Here is a 19,660-nt window from a genome sequence, read left to right as displayed (position 1 = left end):
CCTCTTTGAATTTGGCAAATCTGTGTTCCATAGAAACAACACAAGCGTGGTGCTGCCAGTACTTCACAGTGATGTCACCAAGGACATTTCAAAGCACAGTCCCACTCCCAATACTCTGCAGCAGCAGACTGAAGGTATTCAGAAGTTGCCAGCCAGCCCCAAGAATTGCAAAGACTATGCAGGACCATGCAGGACCACAAAGATCCACACTGGAGCATGCAGGATGAACGGGATCATGCTGGACAATGCAGAATCATGCAGGAACATGCAGAAATCTGCATCTGACCACTTGCTTCCACCCAGCAAGGGGAGGACCCACCACACTGTCTCCCATGACTCAACAGCATGCCCCTCACTCACCATATCTTGCTTTTCCAGCTCAGCCATGCTCTCTGCTCAGCTCCCTGCAGCAATACTACCAGGACAGCAAACAAAACTACTGGAGTCAGATTCTCTCAAAGACAGTTCTGAAGCTGGCAGATGGAAGGACCCTGCACACATTCTGACTAGCAGGGCACCTGGAGGCCTGATTGGCTAGTGAGACCTGAGTGACAAGAGCACCCCCATATGGCTAAACTGTGCTTAAAGACATGGCACAATGATTCCTGATGCTACTTTCCATTGCAGACCCAGAACTTTTCTGAACCAGCAGAGATTTGCATTTCAATAGCATGTGCCCCTGCCTCTAATAACAGACCATGTGATCTTCCTGATCTCCATAGGCACTTCCCCTTCATCCTCCTGGACACAATGTGGCTAGCATGTACAGCCCACTATACTATGTGGGACTGAGTGAGTCCCTGTCACACAGGTAGAAGGGTGCCCAGTATATTAACAACTAAAGAGAGATTTAAAGACACACAAGGAGAGTGTTTGTTAAGGGACTTAACACTGACATCAGGTGAACTGAAGGTACTTTTCACCTGGTTGTCACAGGGACTTCAGATAACCAGCAAAGAAAAGTAATAGTAGGAGATATATCACTACCCAGATAATAGGTTCATTTCTTTAGGAATATTATTCCTAAAATTCAGAGCAAAGTGTTGGCAAATGAATAATAATAAAGAGTAGTCTTCATGGATAGCTGAATATTTAGAGAATAATGGAGCTAGGGAGAATGTGTTTATGAACACTATTGTTAGTCAGCACATATCCCTCTGTGGGCAGGTGAAAAAAACCTGCATTGTTCAAGGTTCTTTACATTATCAGAACTGGTAGAATGAATCTCTCCCTGTAGGAAGTAAGTGGAACTATTAGAATGTTGTACAAGCTGTGTCCATCTTTAATCTGGAGTGCTCTTAACTAGTAAGGTATTTTTCTACCCTAAGTTTTCTCTTTTTTTTTTTTTGTTTGTTTTTCGAGACAGGGTTTCCCCATTTAGCTTTGTGCCTGTCCTGGATCTCAAACTCTGTAGTCCAGGCTGGCCTCAAACTCACAGAGATCTGCCTGCCTATGCCTCCCGAGTGTTGGGATTAAAGGTGTGTGCCACCACCACCCGGCCAAGTTTTCTATTCTTGATCATGTTTCCTGTCCAAGGCAGCCTAGTCAGGGGCATAAACCTGGTGCTGACTAAAAAGTAGAATTTTCTTCCATTTGAGAGAATAAGGCAGAGATGAGCTCCCTAATTATTTGTCCAATACAACATGATCAGCCAACTATCCATATAGGTATAACCAACAAACCTGGATGCAACAGGTTGTGTTCATGTATTTCAGCATACTTATTCACCCATAATTAAAAAGGAAGAATTTAAAAGGGATTTGGGAAGGGATGGAATGAAGAGATAAAAGGGAAAAGGAATGTAATATCTTTTAATTAACAATTTAGGAAAATAAACTTTAAATAAAAAGAGGGGCTGGAGAGATGGCTCAGCAATTAAGAGCACTGGGTGTTGTTACAGAGGACCTATGTTCCATTTCTAGAACCCACGTGGTAGCTAACCCTTTTCTGTAACTTCAGTTCCAGACATCTCCTGCCTTCTTCTGACCTCTGTAAGTACTGTGCACTGAGGCATGCATGGAAAACACTCACATAATTTAATGTTTTTTAATGTGAGAAAAAGGTAAGAATGAAATTTTCTACATTGATGTCACAGCCCTGAGACAGACAGCAGCCAGGGCTAGTTAAAAGGATATCCCTATGTTCTTGCATGGAAGGAGCTTTTCACTTCCACCGAGTCAGCCTGTTAAGAGGTAAAAGCTGCTTCATTCTGAGGTTAATATAGTTCATTGTACTCTTTATGTGTCAGTTTTTATGGAATTTAGATGAAATGTGAGCCAGACTATGGTTCTGTTGGTCCATATGCTGACTGTGGAAGTTGTCCTTGTCCTCTGAGCTTCTCTGTGGATGGATTTCCTTGGGAGGGGAAAACTCTGCAGCCCTGGCATTGGAGAATATGATGCTTGTGGCATCATTGTTCAGTGTGCACACACAGGCAAGCTTTTGGTGTGCAGTGAGAAGACAGATTGGAAAACTGAAGGTCTGGTTTCTAGAAGTTCTGAACATTGCACTCCTCTTTCACATTTTTCTTATAAATGCTACAAATAATTTAGAAACTGGTAGAATGATGGTGGTATGGATCATCTCTCAGCAATACATGATTAGAATCTCCTACCTATCTGCTACCACCAGCTGAAATGGTGTTTTCTAGTGAAATTTCATCCCAGGACACAAAAGGACTTTCTGAGCTGCATGGTGTTGTATGGGTGGATAGGGCAGAATCAACATCTTGTGACATAATCCATGTGACAGGAAGCATTCAAAATGGCTAAGACATCTTTGTTTCATGATTTGAGAGCTGGTTGGTGGTGGTTCAAAAGAAAACCTGCTACATGCCCTCAAGTACTCTGTCTCAAACTGGTTGTTTCACTTTTCTTATTTATGTGTCTATGCCCAGAAATAAATATGAGCTGCTGAGTCCATGGTATTTCTACTGTTTATGATTTCAGTGCAGGCCACTTCATTTTGGATAACCCACAATTTTCCCTCTCAATAGTCCTTAGTTTCCTGTAGCACGTTTCCTAAGGAGAGGGTCTCACTAGATACTTCCCCTGAACCTTGTAAGTTAGTATGTGTACTGGCCATATTTTCTCCTTCACCTGAGATCTTCTTGCAGGGCTCAGGGTCATTCTACCTTGCCAGCCGTGACTCTGGGTTCCCAGCTCCTGTATGATTCCAGCTCTGGAGGTCCAGTTCTTCTTTCCAGGGCCCTGTGGGTACAGTGGATGGGCTGCCCTGTTGTCTTCACTGTCTCTGATCTTAAAGCAGCTTTCAAATGTAGCTGCCAAGTACTCCCCATTCTGACACTTTCTCCCAAACTGAGGTCCTCGCAGAATTCCAAGGTCCTCTGAGTCAGACTAAAAATAATGTTTGGAAGGGTATTTCCAAGAAGGGAAACTGTCTTTGATCTTGTTGTGTGGTTGTGTCTGTGAGGTTCTTGCCTGGGGGTGCATCTGGAGAGTGCTGTGCTTGTGAGGAGAGTACTGGAGGAATATCTGTTGAGCTTGTCTCAGGGACAAGGTGTGTTTAGTAGGTGATTTGCAGGCTTGGCCCAGGGAGGCAGGTTGGTGGGGCTGCAAAAACTCACAGGCCCTGTGCACTTGTCTTGCCTATCTCAAATACCTGTGGAGCTGGAGGAGCTATTCCTGGAATCACCTGGCCTGATCAGTAATAGCCCTGGGACTAGTCCCTGGAACCCCCCAGGACCTGGATCTAGCTGGACAAGGAGTCAACTTAGGCTGATGATTTAACCCATAGACTTGGAGGTCATAGTGCTGCTGTTGTAGTTGTTAGGAATAAGAGGATGCTGGGAACAGTGCAGTGAAGAGCTTGCAATGGTCATATACCTGATACAGGGAAAGTGAGACAACAATCCACCTACCCCTTTTCAGAACCTTCCTGCCACCAAATGGCCTTCTGATTCATTAGTCTTTATGCCTCTCTCCAGATCCTTCTTTGAGTCCAAATGCCTTCCTTATTTTTCCTGGTGCTCTGCTGCTTTACTGAGCATTCTAGGCGCTGTCCCCCTTGCTTTCTGAAACTTCAGATAACTGCTAGAGTCTTGAATGTTCCTGAGACAGCATGGATGATCCTCATAGGTAAGCTCCTTGGTAAAACTCATAATTGTTGTTTTGAGGCATTTACTATTTTATATTTAAAAATCTTATTATATTTTTTATTATCAGAACTATAGAGTTTGTTGAAATTAAAAATTACTGCTGTTCCTATAGATTTTGGTTAGATGAGTCAGGATTGGACTATTGTTTTGAAACTCCCTCTTGTATAGAAAACTGTCATGTTTTCAAATAATGAGCCAATGGTGTAGAATGAAAAGTTTCCTGGAATTTGTTTTATATATTCAATGTAAATTATTTTATATTTGTTTTATCTATTCCATATATTCAATATATATTATTCATTAAACTATACAATGTGAGTGTTAGGCTAGCTGGATCATTATAATGAGATCTTGTTTCAAACAACAGAGCAAAATTATATTCAACTTTATTTATGAGTGTGTTTGTGTGTGTGTGTGTGTGTGTTTGTGTGTTTGTGTGTTTGTGTATGTATTATTGATAAAGGTCTTTCTATCGTATTTGCTATGAAGACCAAATTCAAGGAGATCTGACTAGCTCTGCTATCATACTTGGTATATTCATATCTGTGAATAATTTGACGTGGACCTGTGGCTGACACCAAAAATGACTTTAAGAGATATTGTCAGCTGGGTGGTGGTGGTGCATGCCTTTAACCCAGCACTCAGGAGGCAGAGCCTGGTGATCTCTGTGTGTTTAAGGCCAGCCTGGGCTAAAGAGTGAGTTCTAAGACAGGCACAAAGCTACACAGAGAAACCCTGTGTGGAAAAACAACAACAACAAAAAGACATATTGTCCTGAACCTGAGTACCTCTGCAGAGGTTATGCCGGGACACTTCAGTACGTTTTGGGAAACATTTTCAGGATGAATCAATACAAATCAGAGTTGGACATGGTGGTGGTTGCACACGCCTTTAATCCTAGAACTTGGGAGGCTGATTCAGGCAGATCTCTGTGAGTTTGAGGCCAGCCTTGTTTACAGAGTGAGATACAGGACAGGTACCAACACTGCACAGAGAAACCCTGTCTCAAAAAACCACCACCAACAACAAAAATTTCCAGTTGTGTCTACATTTGGGATTACCAATATGTAATCAGTGAATGAGGTATAGGTGATTTCTTATTGTCCCAAGTAGCCATTTCTTAATAATCAAAAATTAATTAAGATAAATTTTCTCTCAGGTAGTTTGGATAAGTGTTTGTCTGTCTTACTGATTTCCTCAAAAAACTGACTGTGTTTCATTGACTCCTTGTCTTTTTCTTTGTTTCTATTTACTGAATTTTAGCCCTTATTTGATACTTTCTTCCTGTCTATTCCTCTTGGGTATACCTATTGTTTTTGTTCTACTGCTTTTATGTGTGCTGTTAAGTTGCAAATATGAAGTCTTTTCCTTTTTTTACATAGACACTCAGTTCTATATACAGTTTCCTCATATCACCACTTTCATTGTGTCCTCCATGTTTGGATATCTTGTATAATCATTTTCATTGAATTCTAGAAATTCTTTAATTTTCTTCTTTGTTTCTGTCTTGACCCATTTTCTTTAGTAGAGTGCTGTTCAGTTTTCATGAGTTTTTAAGTTTTTTTTTTATATCCAGCTGTAATCCATTGTGGTCTGATAGGATGCAAGGAGTTATTTTAATTTTCTTATATCTATTGAGACTTGAATTATGTCCCAGTATGACATCAACTTTGGAAAAAATTCCATATGGTGCTGAGAAGAAAGTATATTCTTTTTCTTTGGGTGGAATGTTCTGTAGTATGTTGGTTCATGTGATTTATAAAATCCATTAGCTCCAATATTTCTCCATTTGGTTTCTGTCTGGATGACCTGTCCATTGTTGAGGGTGGGGTATTGAAATCTACCCCTACCAAACACTGTGTGAGAGTCAGTGTGCCATTTAACCTGTAGAAGTATTTCTTTTACAAAAGTGGGTGACCTTGTGTTTGGGGCATAGATATTAATAATTGAAATGTCATATTGGAGTTTTCCTTTGATGACTGAGGAGTATTCTCCATTGCTTTTGATTAATTTTTGTTTGAATTCTATTTTGGTAGATAATAAAATAGCTACACAAGACTGCTTTTTAGTTTCAGTTGTTTTAAATATGTCTTTCCTAGCAGTCATCTTTTGGTAATCTCTGTCCTTGATGTTGAAGTGTGTTTCTTGTATGCAGTGGAAGGATGGATATTTTTTCTGAATCCATACTGTTAATTTGTGTCTTCATTGGGGAATTGATGCCATTGATATTGAGAGATACCAGGAATAATGTTCATTGCCTTTATTTTGTTGTTGTTATTGGTGGTGATGATGGTATGTGTATGAGAGTATGTTAGTTTCTCTCTCTCTCTCTCTCTCTCTCTCTCTCTCTGTGTGTGTGTGTGTGTGTGTGTGTGTGTGTGTGTGTGTGTGTGTGTGTGCGTTTGTTTCTCTTCTTTTGGTTTTGCTGATGTTATATTATTCATTTACTGTGTTTTCACGTTTGTAGTTAGCTTCCTTGGATTGGATTTTTTCTTCTAGTACCTTATGGAGGGCTGGATTTGTACATAGATTTTGTAAATTGTATCTTATTTTCTCCATTTATAGTGATGAAAATTTTCTGAATGTAATAATCTGGGATGGCATCTGTGGTTTCATAGAGCCTGCATCATGTGTGCCTAAGCCTTTATGCCTTTTAGAATCTCCATTGAGAAGTGAGGTATAATTCTCATAGGTCTGCCTTCAAATGTTACTTGGTCTTTTTCCTTTGCAGCTTTTACTATTCTTTCCTTGTTTTGTATGCTTACTCATTTGGTTATTGTGTGACAAGGGGACTTTCTTTGTTCTGTATGTTTACTGATTTGATTATTATGTGACAAGGGGACTTTCTTTTATGACCCAATTTCTTGGGTGTTTTGCATGCTTCTTTGTAGCTTTATCAGCACCTCCATTAACTAAGAAAAATTTGTTATATGGTTTTATTGAAAATATTTTCTGGATATTTAAGCTGGGTTTTTTTTTTCTTTTTTTTTCTATTCCTGTCATTTATAGGTTTGGTCTCTGCATAATGTCCAAGAATTCCTGGTTGTTTTTCATCGAGAAATTCATTCTTATTTTTATTTTTTTAATTTTATTTTATCATTTAATTTTACATATCAGCCATGGATTCCCTTGTTCTCCCCCCTCCTACCTTCCACCCCTACCTCCCACCCCCTCCATTCCCATCGCCTCCATGGCAAAGACTCTCCTGAGGATTGAGTTGAGCTTGGTAGATTCAGTCCAGGCAGGTCCAGTCCCCTCCTCCCAGGCTGAGCCAAGTGTCCCTGTATAAGCCCCAGGTTCCAAACAACCAGCACATGCACTGAGGACAGGTCCCATTCCCACTGCCTGGATGCCTCCTAAACAGATCAAATTAATCAACTGTCTCATTTATCCAGAGGGCCTGATCCAGGTGGGGGCTCCTCAGCCATTGTTTAATAGTTCATGTGTTTCCATTCATTTGGCTATTTGTCCCTGTGCTTTTTCCAATCTCGGTCTCAACAATTCTCGCTCATACAAACCCTCCTCTTTCTCACCAATTGGACTCCCAGAGCTCCACCTGGGGCCTGACTCTGGATCTCTACATCCGGTTCCCTCAGTCATTGGATGAGATTTCTAGCAAAATTAGGGTGTTTGGCCATCCTATCACCAGAGTAGGTCATTTCGGGATGTCTCTCGACCATTGCCAGTAGTCTATTGTCAGGTATTCTTGTGGACTTCTGTGGACCTCTCTAGCACCCTGCTTCTTCCTATTCTCATGTGGTCTCCATTTACCATGGTCTCTTATTCCTTGTTCTCCCCCTCCGTTCTTGATCCAGCTGGGATCTCCTGCTCTCTCAAGCTCTCTTTCCCTTGACCCTTGCCTTCATTACCCCCACTCACGTCCAGGCTGTCCATGTAGATCTCATCCATTTCTCTGTCATTGGGAGATCCCTGTGTCTTTCCGGGGGTCCTGCTCTCTATGTGGTCTCCCCGAGTTGTGTCCTCCTATGAGTGAGTACATATCATGTTTGTCTTTCTGAGTCTGGGCTACCTCACTCAGGATGAATTTTTCTAGATCCACCCATTTTCCTGCAATCCTCATGGTGTCATTGTTTTTCTCTGCTGAGTAGTATTCCATTGTGTATATGTACCACATTTTATTTATCCATTCTTCAGTTGAAGGGCATCTAGGTTGTTTCCAGGTTCTGGCTATTACAAACAATGTTGATGTGAACATAGGTGAGCAAGTTCTATTGTGGTATAATTGAGCATTCCTTGAGAATATGCCCAAGAATGGTATAGCTGGATCTTGGGGAGATTGATTCCCAATATTCTAAGAAAGCTCCATATTGATTTCCAAAGTGGTTTTGCATTCCCACCACAATGGAGGAGAGTTCCCCTAGCTCCACATCCTCTCCAGCATAAGCTGTCTTCAGTGTTTTTGATCTTATCCATTCTGACAGGTGTAAGGTGGTATCTGAGAGTCGTTTTGATTTGCATTTCCCTGATGATGATTAGGGATGTTGAGCAATTCCTTAAGTGTCTTTCAGCTATCTGAGTTTCTTCTGTTGAGAATTCTCTGTTTAGCTCTATAGCCCATTTCTTAATTCGACTGTTAGGCATTTGATGCCTAATTTCTTGAGTTCTTTACATATTCTGGATATCAGTGCTCTGTCAGGTGTGGGGTTGGTGAAGACCTTTTCCCATTCTGTAGGCTGTCACTTTGCCTTGTTGACCATGTCCTTTGCTCTACAAAAGCTTCTCAGTTTCAAGAGATCCCATTGATTGATTGTTTCTCTCAGTGTCAGTGCTACTGGAGTTATATTTAGGAAGTGATGTCCTATGCCAATGCATTCAAGACTACTTCCTACTTTTTCTACTATTAGGTTCAGAGTAGCTGGATTTGTGTTGATGTCTTTGATCCACTTGGACTTAAGTTTTGTGCACGGTGACAGATATGGATCTATTTGAAGCCTTCTACATGTTGATATCAGGTTATGCCAGCACCATTTGTTGAAGATGCTTTCTTTTCACCATTGTTTAGTTTTGGCTTCTTTGTCAAAAAGTATATGTTCATAGGTGTGCGGATTAATGTCAGGGTCTTCAATTCAATTCCATTGTTTCACATGTTGGTTTTTATGCCAATACCAAGGTGTTTTTATTACTGTAGCTCTATAGTAGAGCTTGAGGTCAGGGATTGTGATGCCTCCAAAGGTTGTTTTATCATACAGGATTCTTTTGGATATCCTGTTTTTTTTGTTTTTCCATATGAAGTTGAGTATTAATCCTTCCATGTCTGTGAAGAATTGCATTGGTATTTTGATGGGGGTTGCATTAAATCTGTAGATTGCTTTTGGTAAGTTTGCCAATTTTTTATGTTAATCCTGCCTATCCATGAGCATGGGAGATCTTTCCATTTTCTGACTTCTTCAATTTCTATTTTCAGGGACTTAAAGTTCTTGTCATTCATGTCCTTCTCTTGCCTGGTTAGTGTTACCCCAAGGTATTTTATATCATTTGTGGCTATTGTAAAGGGTGATGTATCTCTGATTTCCTTCTCAGCCTGTTTGTCAATTGTATATAGAAGGGCTACTGGCTTTTTTTTAGTTAATCTTGTATCCTGCCATGTGGCTGAAGGTGTTTATAAGCTGTATCAGTTCCTTGGTTGAATCTTTGGGGTCACTCAAGTAAACTATCATGTCATCTGCAAATAGGGAAAGCTTGACTTCTTTCTTTCCAATTTGTATCCCTTTGATCTCTTTATGTTGTCTTATTTCTCTGGCTAGAACTTCAAGTACTATATTGAATAAGTATGGGGAGAATGGACAGTCTTGCCTCGTTCCTGATTTTAGTGGAATCACTTTGGGTTTCTCTCCATTTAATTTGATGTTGGCTGTTGGCTTGCTGTAAATCGCCTTTATTATCTTTAGGTATGTTCCCTGTATTACTGATCGCTCCAAGACCTTTATCATGAAGGGGTGTTGGATTTTGTCAAATGCCTTTTTTGCATCTAGTGAGATGATCATGTGTTTTTTTCTTTGAGTTTTTTATATGGTGTATTACATTGGTATACTTTTGTATGTTGAACCACCCTTGCATTTCTACTTGATCATGGTGGATAAACACATGTTCTTGGAGTCTGTTTGCCAGTATTTTATTGAGTATTTTTGCATCAATGTTCATGAGGGCGATCAGTCTGTAGTTCTCTTTCTTTGTTGTATCCTTGTTTGGTTTAGGAATCAGGGTTATTGTAGCCTCATAGAAGGAGTTGAGGAATGTTCCTTCTGTTTCTATTGTGTGGAACAACTTAAAGACTATTGGTATTAAGTCTTCTTTGAAGATCTCGTAGAATTCTCTGCTGTTATCATCTGGTCCTGGGCTTTTTTTTTTTGTTGGGAGACTTTTAATGACACTTTCTATTTCCCTTGGGGTTATTGAACTATTTAAATCTGGTCTTGATTTAACTTAGGTATGTGGTACCTATCCAGAAAATTGTCCATTTCTTTTAGATTTTCCAATTTTGTGGAGTAGAGGTTTTTGAAATATGACCTGTTGATTCTCTGGATTTCCTCATTGTCTGTTGATCTGTCCCCCCTTTTATTTGTGATATTGTTAATGTGGATGCTCTCTCTGTCTTTTGGTTAATTTGAATAAGGGCTTGACTATCTTGTTGATTTTCTCAAAGAACCAACTCTTTGTTTCACTGATTCTTTGTATTGTTCTCTTTGTTTCTATTTAATTGATTTCAGCTCTCAATTAGATGATTTCCTGGAATCTATTCTTCCTGGGAGACTTTGCTTCTTCTTGTTCTAGCGCTTTCAGGTGTGCTGTTAAGTCACTAGTGTGAGATTTCTCCAACTTTTTTATGTGGTCATTTAGTGCTATGAATTTCCTTCTTAGCACTGCTTTCATAGTGTCCCATAAGTTTGCGTATGTGGTATATTCATTTTCATTGATCTCTAAGAAGTCTGTAATTTCTTTCTTTCTTTCTTTCTTTCTTTCTTTCTTTCTTTCTTTCTTTCTTTCTTTCTTTCTTTCTTTCTTCCTTCCTTCCTTCCTTCCTTCCTTCCTTCCTTCCTTCCTTTCCTTCCTTCCTTCCTCCTTCCTTCCTTCCTTCCTTCCTTCCCTCCCTCCCTCTCCCTCCTTCCCTTCCTTCCTTCCTTCCTTCCTTCCTTCCTTCCTTCCTTCCTTCCTTTCTTCCTCCCTTCTTTCGTTCTTTCATTCTTTCTTAACCCATTGGTGATTCAGATGAGCATTATTCACTTTCCATGAGTTTGTAGGTTTTCTGTACTTTTTGTTTTTGTTGAAATCTAATTTTAAACCATGGTGGTCTGATAGAACTCAGGGGGGTTTTTTTAAATTGTTTTGTATCTTTTGAGATCTGCTTTGTTGCCAAGTATGTCGTCGATTTTAGAGAAGTTTTCCTGGGGTGCTGAGAAGAAGGTATATTCTTTTTTGTTAGGATGGAATGTTCTGTAGATATCATTTAAGTCCATTTGAGTCATAACATCAGTTAAGTTCTTTATTTCTCTGTTAAGTTTCATTTTGGGAGATCTGTCCAGTGGTGAAAGTGGAGTGTTGAACTCTCTCACTATTAATGTGTGGGGTTTTATATGTGGTTTAAGCTTTAGTAATGTTTCTTTTACATATGTGGGTACCCTTGTGTTTGGGGCATAAATGTTCAGAATTGAAACTTCATCTTGGTCTATCTTTCCTGTGATGAGTAATGCCCTTCTTGATCGCTTTTGATGGATTTTTTTGAAGTCTATTTTGCTGGATATTAGGATGGCTACACCCGCTTGCTTCTTAAGACCATTTGATTGGAAAGTCTCTTCCCAGCCTTTTATTCTTAGGTAGTGTCTATCTTTGAATTTGAGGTGTGTTTCTTGTATGCAGCAGAAAGATGGGTCCTGTTTTCATATCCATATTCTGTAAGCCTGTGTCTTTTTATAGGTGAATTAAGTCCATTGATATTAAGGAATATTAATGATTGTTCATTCCTGTTATTTTTTGGTGGTAGTGTGTGTGTACTTCTCTTCTTTGGAGTTTACTCCTGTGATATTATCTATTGTCTGTGTTTTCAAGGGTGTATCTGACTTCTTTAGGTTGGAATTTTCCTTCTAGTGCTTTCTGTAAGGCTGGGTTTGTGGATAAGTATTGTTTAAAATGGCTTTGTCTTGAAATGTCTTGTTTACTCTGTCTATGATGATTGAAAGTTTTGCTGGGTATATTAGTCTAGGCTGACATCCATGGTCTCTTAGTGTTTGCAGTCACTGGACAAAGGCTCTATGATGACAGCTAGGTTATTTGCTAGGTTGGTCACCAGAGTAGACTGGTCCAGGTACCTCTGGACCATTGCCAGCAGACCAAGGCAGGGTCAACCTTGTGGATTCCTGAGAGCCTCCCAAGCAACCTGCCTCTTCCTATTTCCATGATGTCCTCATCTATCATGGTATCTTCCTCCCTGCCCTCTCACTCTGTCCCTGTTCCAGCTTTACCCTCCCATTTCGCTATGTTCTCATCCCCCACTCCTCACCCTCTGTCACCCCTCTACACCCTGTCCACTCATGTAGATCTCATCCACTTCTCCTTCACAGGGTCATCCATGTGTCCCTCCTAGGGTCTTTACATGTTAGCTAGGCTCTCTGGAGTTGTGGGTTGCAGTCTGGCCATCCCTTCCTTCACATTTAGTATTCACTTATGCGTGTGTACATACTGTGTTTGTCTTTCTGAGTCTGGGTTACCTCGCTCAAGATGATATTTTCTAGTTCCATCCATTTGCCTGCAAATTTCATGATATCATTGTTTTTTTACTGCTGATTAGTACTCCATTGTGTATATGTGCCATATTTTCTTTATCCATTCTTCAGTTGAGGGGCATCTAGGTTGTTTCCAGGTTCTTGCTATTACAAATAATACTGATATGAACATAGCTGAGCATGTGTCTCTGTGGTAAGATTGAGCATTCCTTGGGTATATGCCCAAGAGTGGTATAACTGGGTCTTGAGGAAGACTTATTCCCAATTTTCTGTGAAACTACCATACTGATTTCCAGAGTGGCTGTACAAGTTTGCATTTGCCCCAACAGTTGGGGAATGTTCCACTTGCTCCACATCCTCTCTAAAATAAGCTGTCTTCAGTGTTTTTGATCTTAGCCATTTTGACAGTGTAAGATGGTATCTCAGAGTTGTTTTGATTTGCATTTCCCTGAAGACTAAGGATGTTGAGCAATTCCTTAAATGCCTTTTAGCCGTTTGAGATTCTTCTGTTGAGAATTCTGTTACACTCTGTAGCTTATTTTTTTAATTGGATTGTTCAGTACTTTGAAGTCTAGCTTTTTGAGTTCTTTATATATTTTGGAGATCAGCCGTCTGTCAGATGTGGGGTTGGTGAAGATCTTTTCCCATTCTGTAGGCTGTTGTTTGGTCTTATTGACCATGTCCTTTGCTCTACAAAAGCTTTTCAGTTTCAGGAGGTCTCATTTAATAACTGTTGCTCTTAGTGTCTGTGCTACTGGTATTATATTTAGGAAGTGGTCTCCTCTGCCAGTTTGTTCCAGACTACTTCCTACTTTCTCTTGTATCAAGTTCAGTGACCTCAACTGAATTTGAGTTGAGGTCTTTGATCCATTTGGACTTGAGTTTTGTGCATGGCGACAGATAGGGATCTATTTGCAATCTTCTGCATGTTGACATCCAGTTATGCCAGCCCCATTTGTTGAAGATGATTTCTTTTTTCCATGTTACTGTTTTGGCTTCTTTGTCGAAAATCATATGTTCATAGCTGTGTGGATTAGGGTCAGGGTCTTCAATTCTATTCCATTGGTCCACATGTCAGTTTTTATGCCAGTACCAAGCTGTTTTTAATACTATATCTCTATAGTAGAGCTTGACGTCAGGGGTCATGATGCCTCCAGAGGTTGCTTTATTATACAGGATTTTTTTTAGCTATTCTAGGTTTTTTGTTTTTATATATAAAATTAAGTATTGGTCTTTCCAAGTCTGTTAAGAATGGTGTTGGGATTTTGATGGGGATTGCATTGAATCTTTATATTGCTTTTGGTAAGATTGCCATCTTTACTATGTCGATTCTACCTATCCATAAGCATTTGAGATCTTTCCTTTCTAATATCCTCTTCTATTTCTTTCTTCAGAGACTTAAAGTTCTTATCATACAGGTCTTTCACTTGCTTAGTTAGTTACTCCAAGGTATTTTATATTATTTATGGTTATTATAAAGGGTGATGTTTCTGTGATTTCTTTATCAGCCCCTTTTTCATTTGTATATGTTTTGATGAACCATAATAATTCTTGAAATTCTATAATAATAATTTAAACTAGGAAATCATTTCATATGTCCTCAATAATTGGGTTAACTTCTTTTTTTTTTTTTTCTTTTTTCGAGACAGGGTTTCCCTGTGTAGCTTTGGGCCTTTCCTGGAACTCACTTGGTAGCCCAGGCTGGCCTCGAACTCACAGAGATCCACCTGGCTCTGCCTCCCCGAGTGCTAGGATTAAAGGCGTGCGCCACCACTGCCCGGCTTCTTTGCTTTTTTGATTTCATCAATTTAAAAATGTTTGAACTGTGTTTATGTGTATATCCTTTTTCCATGATATGTATGTGGCAGTGAGAGGACAGCTTATACATGTCTGTTATCTACTTATCCTATGAAAGTTCAAGAGATGAAATCCAGGGAATCATTTGGAATCCAGTGAGCTCAATGACAATTGATTGGGTATTAAAATTATTTATGTATGTGCTGGTATGTGAGTGTGCATATGCCATACCACTAGTGTAGAAAAAGGAAAAAATTTGTAGTAGTGATATGGGTTTCTTAGAGATTGAACTCAGGACATCAGGATTAGCAGCAACCATATTTACTCACAAAACTATTCTCTGACATTCATTTGTTGTTCTGAGAAAGTGTTATGAACAGATGTTTAGTCCTGATAATGAACTAACTCATTCCACCTGCAATAAAAACAAAAACAAAAACAAGGACAGCTGTATATCATTTGCATATGCAAATAAAATTTATTATTCAATTTCTCCTATATTCCAATGAAAACCAATTTACAAAATAAAAAGACAATATTTTATTGATTTAGTGTATCAACTAATCTTATTTGAGCATCAATGAGACTGCTCTGTTAGAAATGTCTATATTGTGCAAAGCTGTTACCTAATCTTGAACACCATATGAAGATGGATAAAAGTAGACTCCATAAAATGGTCTTCTATTCTCCACATTTCCATTGTGGCTCATATTACACAAACACACACACACACACACACACACACACACACACACACACACACACACACACAAAAGCATGCACATACACCAGAAAAAAAATTAATGTGGTGCTTGCTTCGGCAGCATGTATACTAAAATTGGAATCATGCAGAGAAGATTAGCATGGCCCCTGTGCAAGGATAACAAGCATATTCATGAAATATTCCATGTTTTTACAGACATTATGCAGATATTAAGAGACCATGGATGCCAACCCAGGCTACTATACCCAGCAAAACTCCTTATCAACAAAGACGGAGTAAACAAAATATTGCATGATAAAACAAAATTTAAACAATATCTCTCTATAAATCCAGCCCTATAGAAAGCACTTGAAGAAAAAATTCAACCTATGGAAGTTAGATACACCCATGAAAACACAGGCAATAGATAGTCCCATACCAACAAATAACAAAGAAGGAAAATCTACAACACTACCACAAAAAATAACAGGAACTAACAATGACTAGTCATTAATATTCAACAATACCAATGGTCTCAATTCTCCTATAAAAAGACACAGGCTAACAGAATGGATACAAAAACAAGATGCATCCATTTGCTGCATACAAGAAACACACATCAACTTCAAAGTCAGACACTACCTCAGAATAAAAGACTGGGAAAAGACTTTCCAATCAAATGGATATAAGAAGCAAGCTGGTATAGCTATCCTAATATCTAATAAAATAGACTTCAAACTAAAATCAATTGAAAGAGATCAGGAAGGACACTACATATTTATCACAGAAAAAATCTGACAAGATGAAGATGTCTCAATTCTGAATATTTATGCCCCAAATACAAGGGCATTGACATTCATAAAAGAATCATTACTAAAGCTTAAATTGCACATCAAGCCCCATACACTAGTAGTTGGAGACTTCAACACTCCACTCTCACCAATGGACAGGTCTACCAGACAGAAACGTAATAGACAAATAAGGGAACTAACAAACATTATGACTCAAATAGACTTAATAGATATTTACAGAATATTCCACCCTAACACAAAAGAATATACCTTCCTTTGCTATGAAGACCATATTTAAGGAGATCTGACTGGCTCTGCTATCATACTTGGTATATTCATTTCTGTGAATAATTTGACGTGGACCTGTGGCTGACACCAAAAATGACTTTAAGAGATATTGTCAGCTGGGTGGTGGTGGTGTACGCCTTTAATTCCAGCACTCAGGAGGCAGCACCAGGTGATCTCTGTGTGTTTAAGGCCAGCCTGGACTACAGAGTGAGTTCTAGGACAGGCACAAAGCTACACAGAGAAACCCTGTGTCGAAAAACAACAACAACAACAACAAAAAGACATATTGTCCTGAACCTGAGTACCTCTGCAGAGGTTAAGCCGGGACACTTCTGTACATTTTGGAAAACAATTTCAGGATGAATCAATACAAATCAGAGTTGGACATGGTGGTGGTTGCACACGCCTTTAATCCTAGAACTCAGGAGGCTGATTCAGGCAGATCTCTGTGAGTTTGAGGCCAGCCTTGTTTACAAAGCGAGATCCAGGACAGGCACCAACACTGCACAAAGAAACCCTGTCTCAAAAAACCACCACCAACAACAAAAATTTTCCAGTTGTGTCTGCATTTGGGATTACCAATATGTAATCAGTGAATCGGGTATAGGTGATTTCTTATTGTCCCAAGTAGCCATTTCTTAATAATCAAAAATTTCTTAGGATTAATTTTCTCTCAGGTAGTTTGGATAAGTGTTTGTCTGTCTTACTGATTTCCTCAAAAAAACTGACTGTGTTTCATTGACTCCTTGTCTTTTTCTTTGTTTCTATTTACTGAATTTTAGCCCTTATTTGATACTTGCTTCCTGTCTATTCCTCTTGGGTATACCTATTGTTTTTGTTCTACTGCTTTTATGTGTGCTGTTAAGTTGCAAATATGAAGTCTTTTCCTTTTTTTACATAGACACTCAGTTCTATATACATTTTCCTCATATCACCACTTTCATTGTGTCCTCCATGTTTGGATATCTTGTATAATCATTTTCATTGAATTCTAGAAACTTTAATTTCCTTCTTTATTTCTGTCTTGACCCATTTTCTTTAGTAGAGTGCTGTTCAGTTTTCATGAGTTTTTAAGTTTTTTTTTTTTTATATCCAGCTGTAATCCATTGTGGTCTGATAGGATGCAAGGAGTTATTTTAATTTTCTTATATCTGTTGAGACTTGAATTATGTCCCAGTGTGTCATCAACTTTGGAAGAAATTCCATATGGTGCTGAGAAGGTGTATTCTTTTTCTTTGGGTGGAATGTTCTGTAGTATGTTGGTTCATGTGATTTATAAAATCCATTAGCTCCAATATTTCTCCATTTGGTTTCTGTCTGGATGACCTGTCCATTGTTGAGGGTGGGGTATTGAAATCTACCCCTACCAAACACTGTGTGAGAGTCAGTGTGTCATTTAACCTTTAGAAAGTATTTTACAAAAGTGAATGACCTTGTGTTTGGGGCATAGATATTAATAATTGAAATGTCATATTGGAGTTTTCCTTTGATGACTAAGGAGCATTCTTCCCCATTGCTTTTGATTAATTTTTGTTTGAAGTCTATTTTGGTTAGATAATAAAACATCTACAGAAGACTGCTTTTAAGTTTCAGTTGCTTTAAATGTCTTTCCCAGCATTCACCTTTTGGTAATCTCTATCCTTGATGTTGAAGTGTGTTTCTTGTATGCAGTGGAAGGATGGATATTTTTTTCTGAATCCATACTGATAATTTGTGTCTTCATTGGAAAACTGAAACCGTTGATATTGAGAGATATCAGGAATAATGATTATTAATGCCTTTATTTTGTTATTGTTATTGTTGTTATTGGTGGTGATGATGGTATGTGTATGAGAGTATGTTAGTTTGTGTTTGTGTGTGTGTGTTTCTCTTCTTTTGTTTTTGCTGATGTAATATTATTCATTTACTATGTTTTCATGTTTGTAGTTAGCTTCCTTGGATTGGATTTTTTCTTCTAGTACCTTATGGAGGACTGGATTTGTACATAGATATTGTATAAATTGTATCTTATTTTCTCCATTTATAGCGAAGAAAATTTTCTGAATGTAATAATCTGGGATGGCATCTGTGGTTTCTTAGAGCCTGTATCAGGTGTGCCCAAGCCCTTATGGCTTTTAGAATCTCCATTGAGAAGTGACGTATAATTCTCATAGGTCTGCCTTCAAATGTTACTTGGTCTTTTTCCTTTGCAGCTTTTACTATTCTTTCCTTGTTTTGTATGCTTACTCATTTGGTTATTGTGTGACAAGGGGACTTTCTTTGTTCTGTATGTTTACTGATTTGATTAGTATGTGACAAGGGGACTTTCTTTTCTGACCCAATTTCTTGAGTGTTTTTGCATCTTTGTACCTTCATCAGCACCTACATTAACTAAGGAAATGTTCTGTAGATATCTATTAAATCCATTTGAGTCATAACATCTGTTAGGTCCTTTATTTTTTTGTTAAGTTTCAGTCTGCTAGACCTGTCTTTTGCTGAGAGTGGTGTGTTAAAATCTCCCACTCCTTATGTGTGGGGTTTGATGTACATTTCAAACTTTAGTAGTGTTTCTTTTATGAATGTGGTGCTTTTGTATTTGGAGCATAAATGTTTAGTATCGAGACTTCATCTTGGTGGATTTTTCCCGTGATAAATATGTAATGTCCATCCTGATCTCTTTTGATTGATTTTAGTTTGAAGTCTATTTTATTAGATATTGGGATAGCTACACCAGCTTGTTTCTTAGGTCCATTTGCTTGGAAAGCCTTTTCCCAGCTCTTTACTCGGAGGTAGTGTCTGTCTTTGAAGTTAAGGTGTGTTTCTTGTATGCAGCAGATGAATGGGTCCTGTTTTCTTATCCAGTCTGTTAGCTTGTGTCTTTTTATAGGTGAGTTGAGACCGTTGATATTGATGGATATTAATGACCAGTGATTGTTAATTCCTGTTATTTTTTGTGGTTGTGTTGTGTTGTCCTTCTTTGGTCTATGTTGGTGTGAAATTATCTATTGCTTGATTTTTCATGGATGTGTTTAGCTTCTTGGGGTTGGATTTTCCCTTCTAGTGCTTTCTGCAGGGCTGGGTTTGTGGACAGGTATTGATTAAATCTGGTTTTATCCTGAAATATTTTGTTTACTTTGCCTATGGTGATTGAGAGTTTTGCTGGGTATAATAGTCTGGGTTGGCATCTGTGGTCTCTTAGTGTCTGCATAAGATTTGTCCACGATCTTCTAGCTTTCATAGTCTCTAT

At 38.7% G+C, this 19,660-nt stretch overlaps 1 protein-coding gene and 1 non-coding gene across 2 annotated transcripts in view; both read left to right on the top strand.

Annotated features, from left to right (window-relative positions):
- LOC143269222 (zinc finger protein 431-like) overlaps positions 1 to 19,660 on the top strand; it is a 223,037-nt gene that overhangs the window by 195,162 nt on the left and 8,215 nt on the right. The window lies entirely within an intron of this gene.
- On the top strand, positions 15,461 to 15,567 carry LOC143269441 (U6 spliceosomal RNA). The gene has a single exon (XR_013045864.1). It is a non-coding gene; the product is annotated as a U6 spliceosomal RNA (small nuclear RNA).

Source organism: Peromyscus maniculatus, chromosome 18 (assembly GCF_049852395.1).
Source record: "Peromyscus maniculatus bairdii isolate BWxNUB_F1_BW_parent chromosome 18, HU_Pman_BW_mat_3.1, whole genome shotgun sequence".
Classification (NCBI taxonomy): Eukaryota; Metazoa; Chordata; class Mammalia; order Rodentia; family Cricetidae; genus Peromyscus; species Peromyscus maniculatus.
Note: the sequence above shows the minus strand (reverse complement) of the source record. Positions and strands in the feature narration are given on the sequence as shown.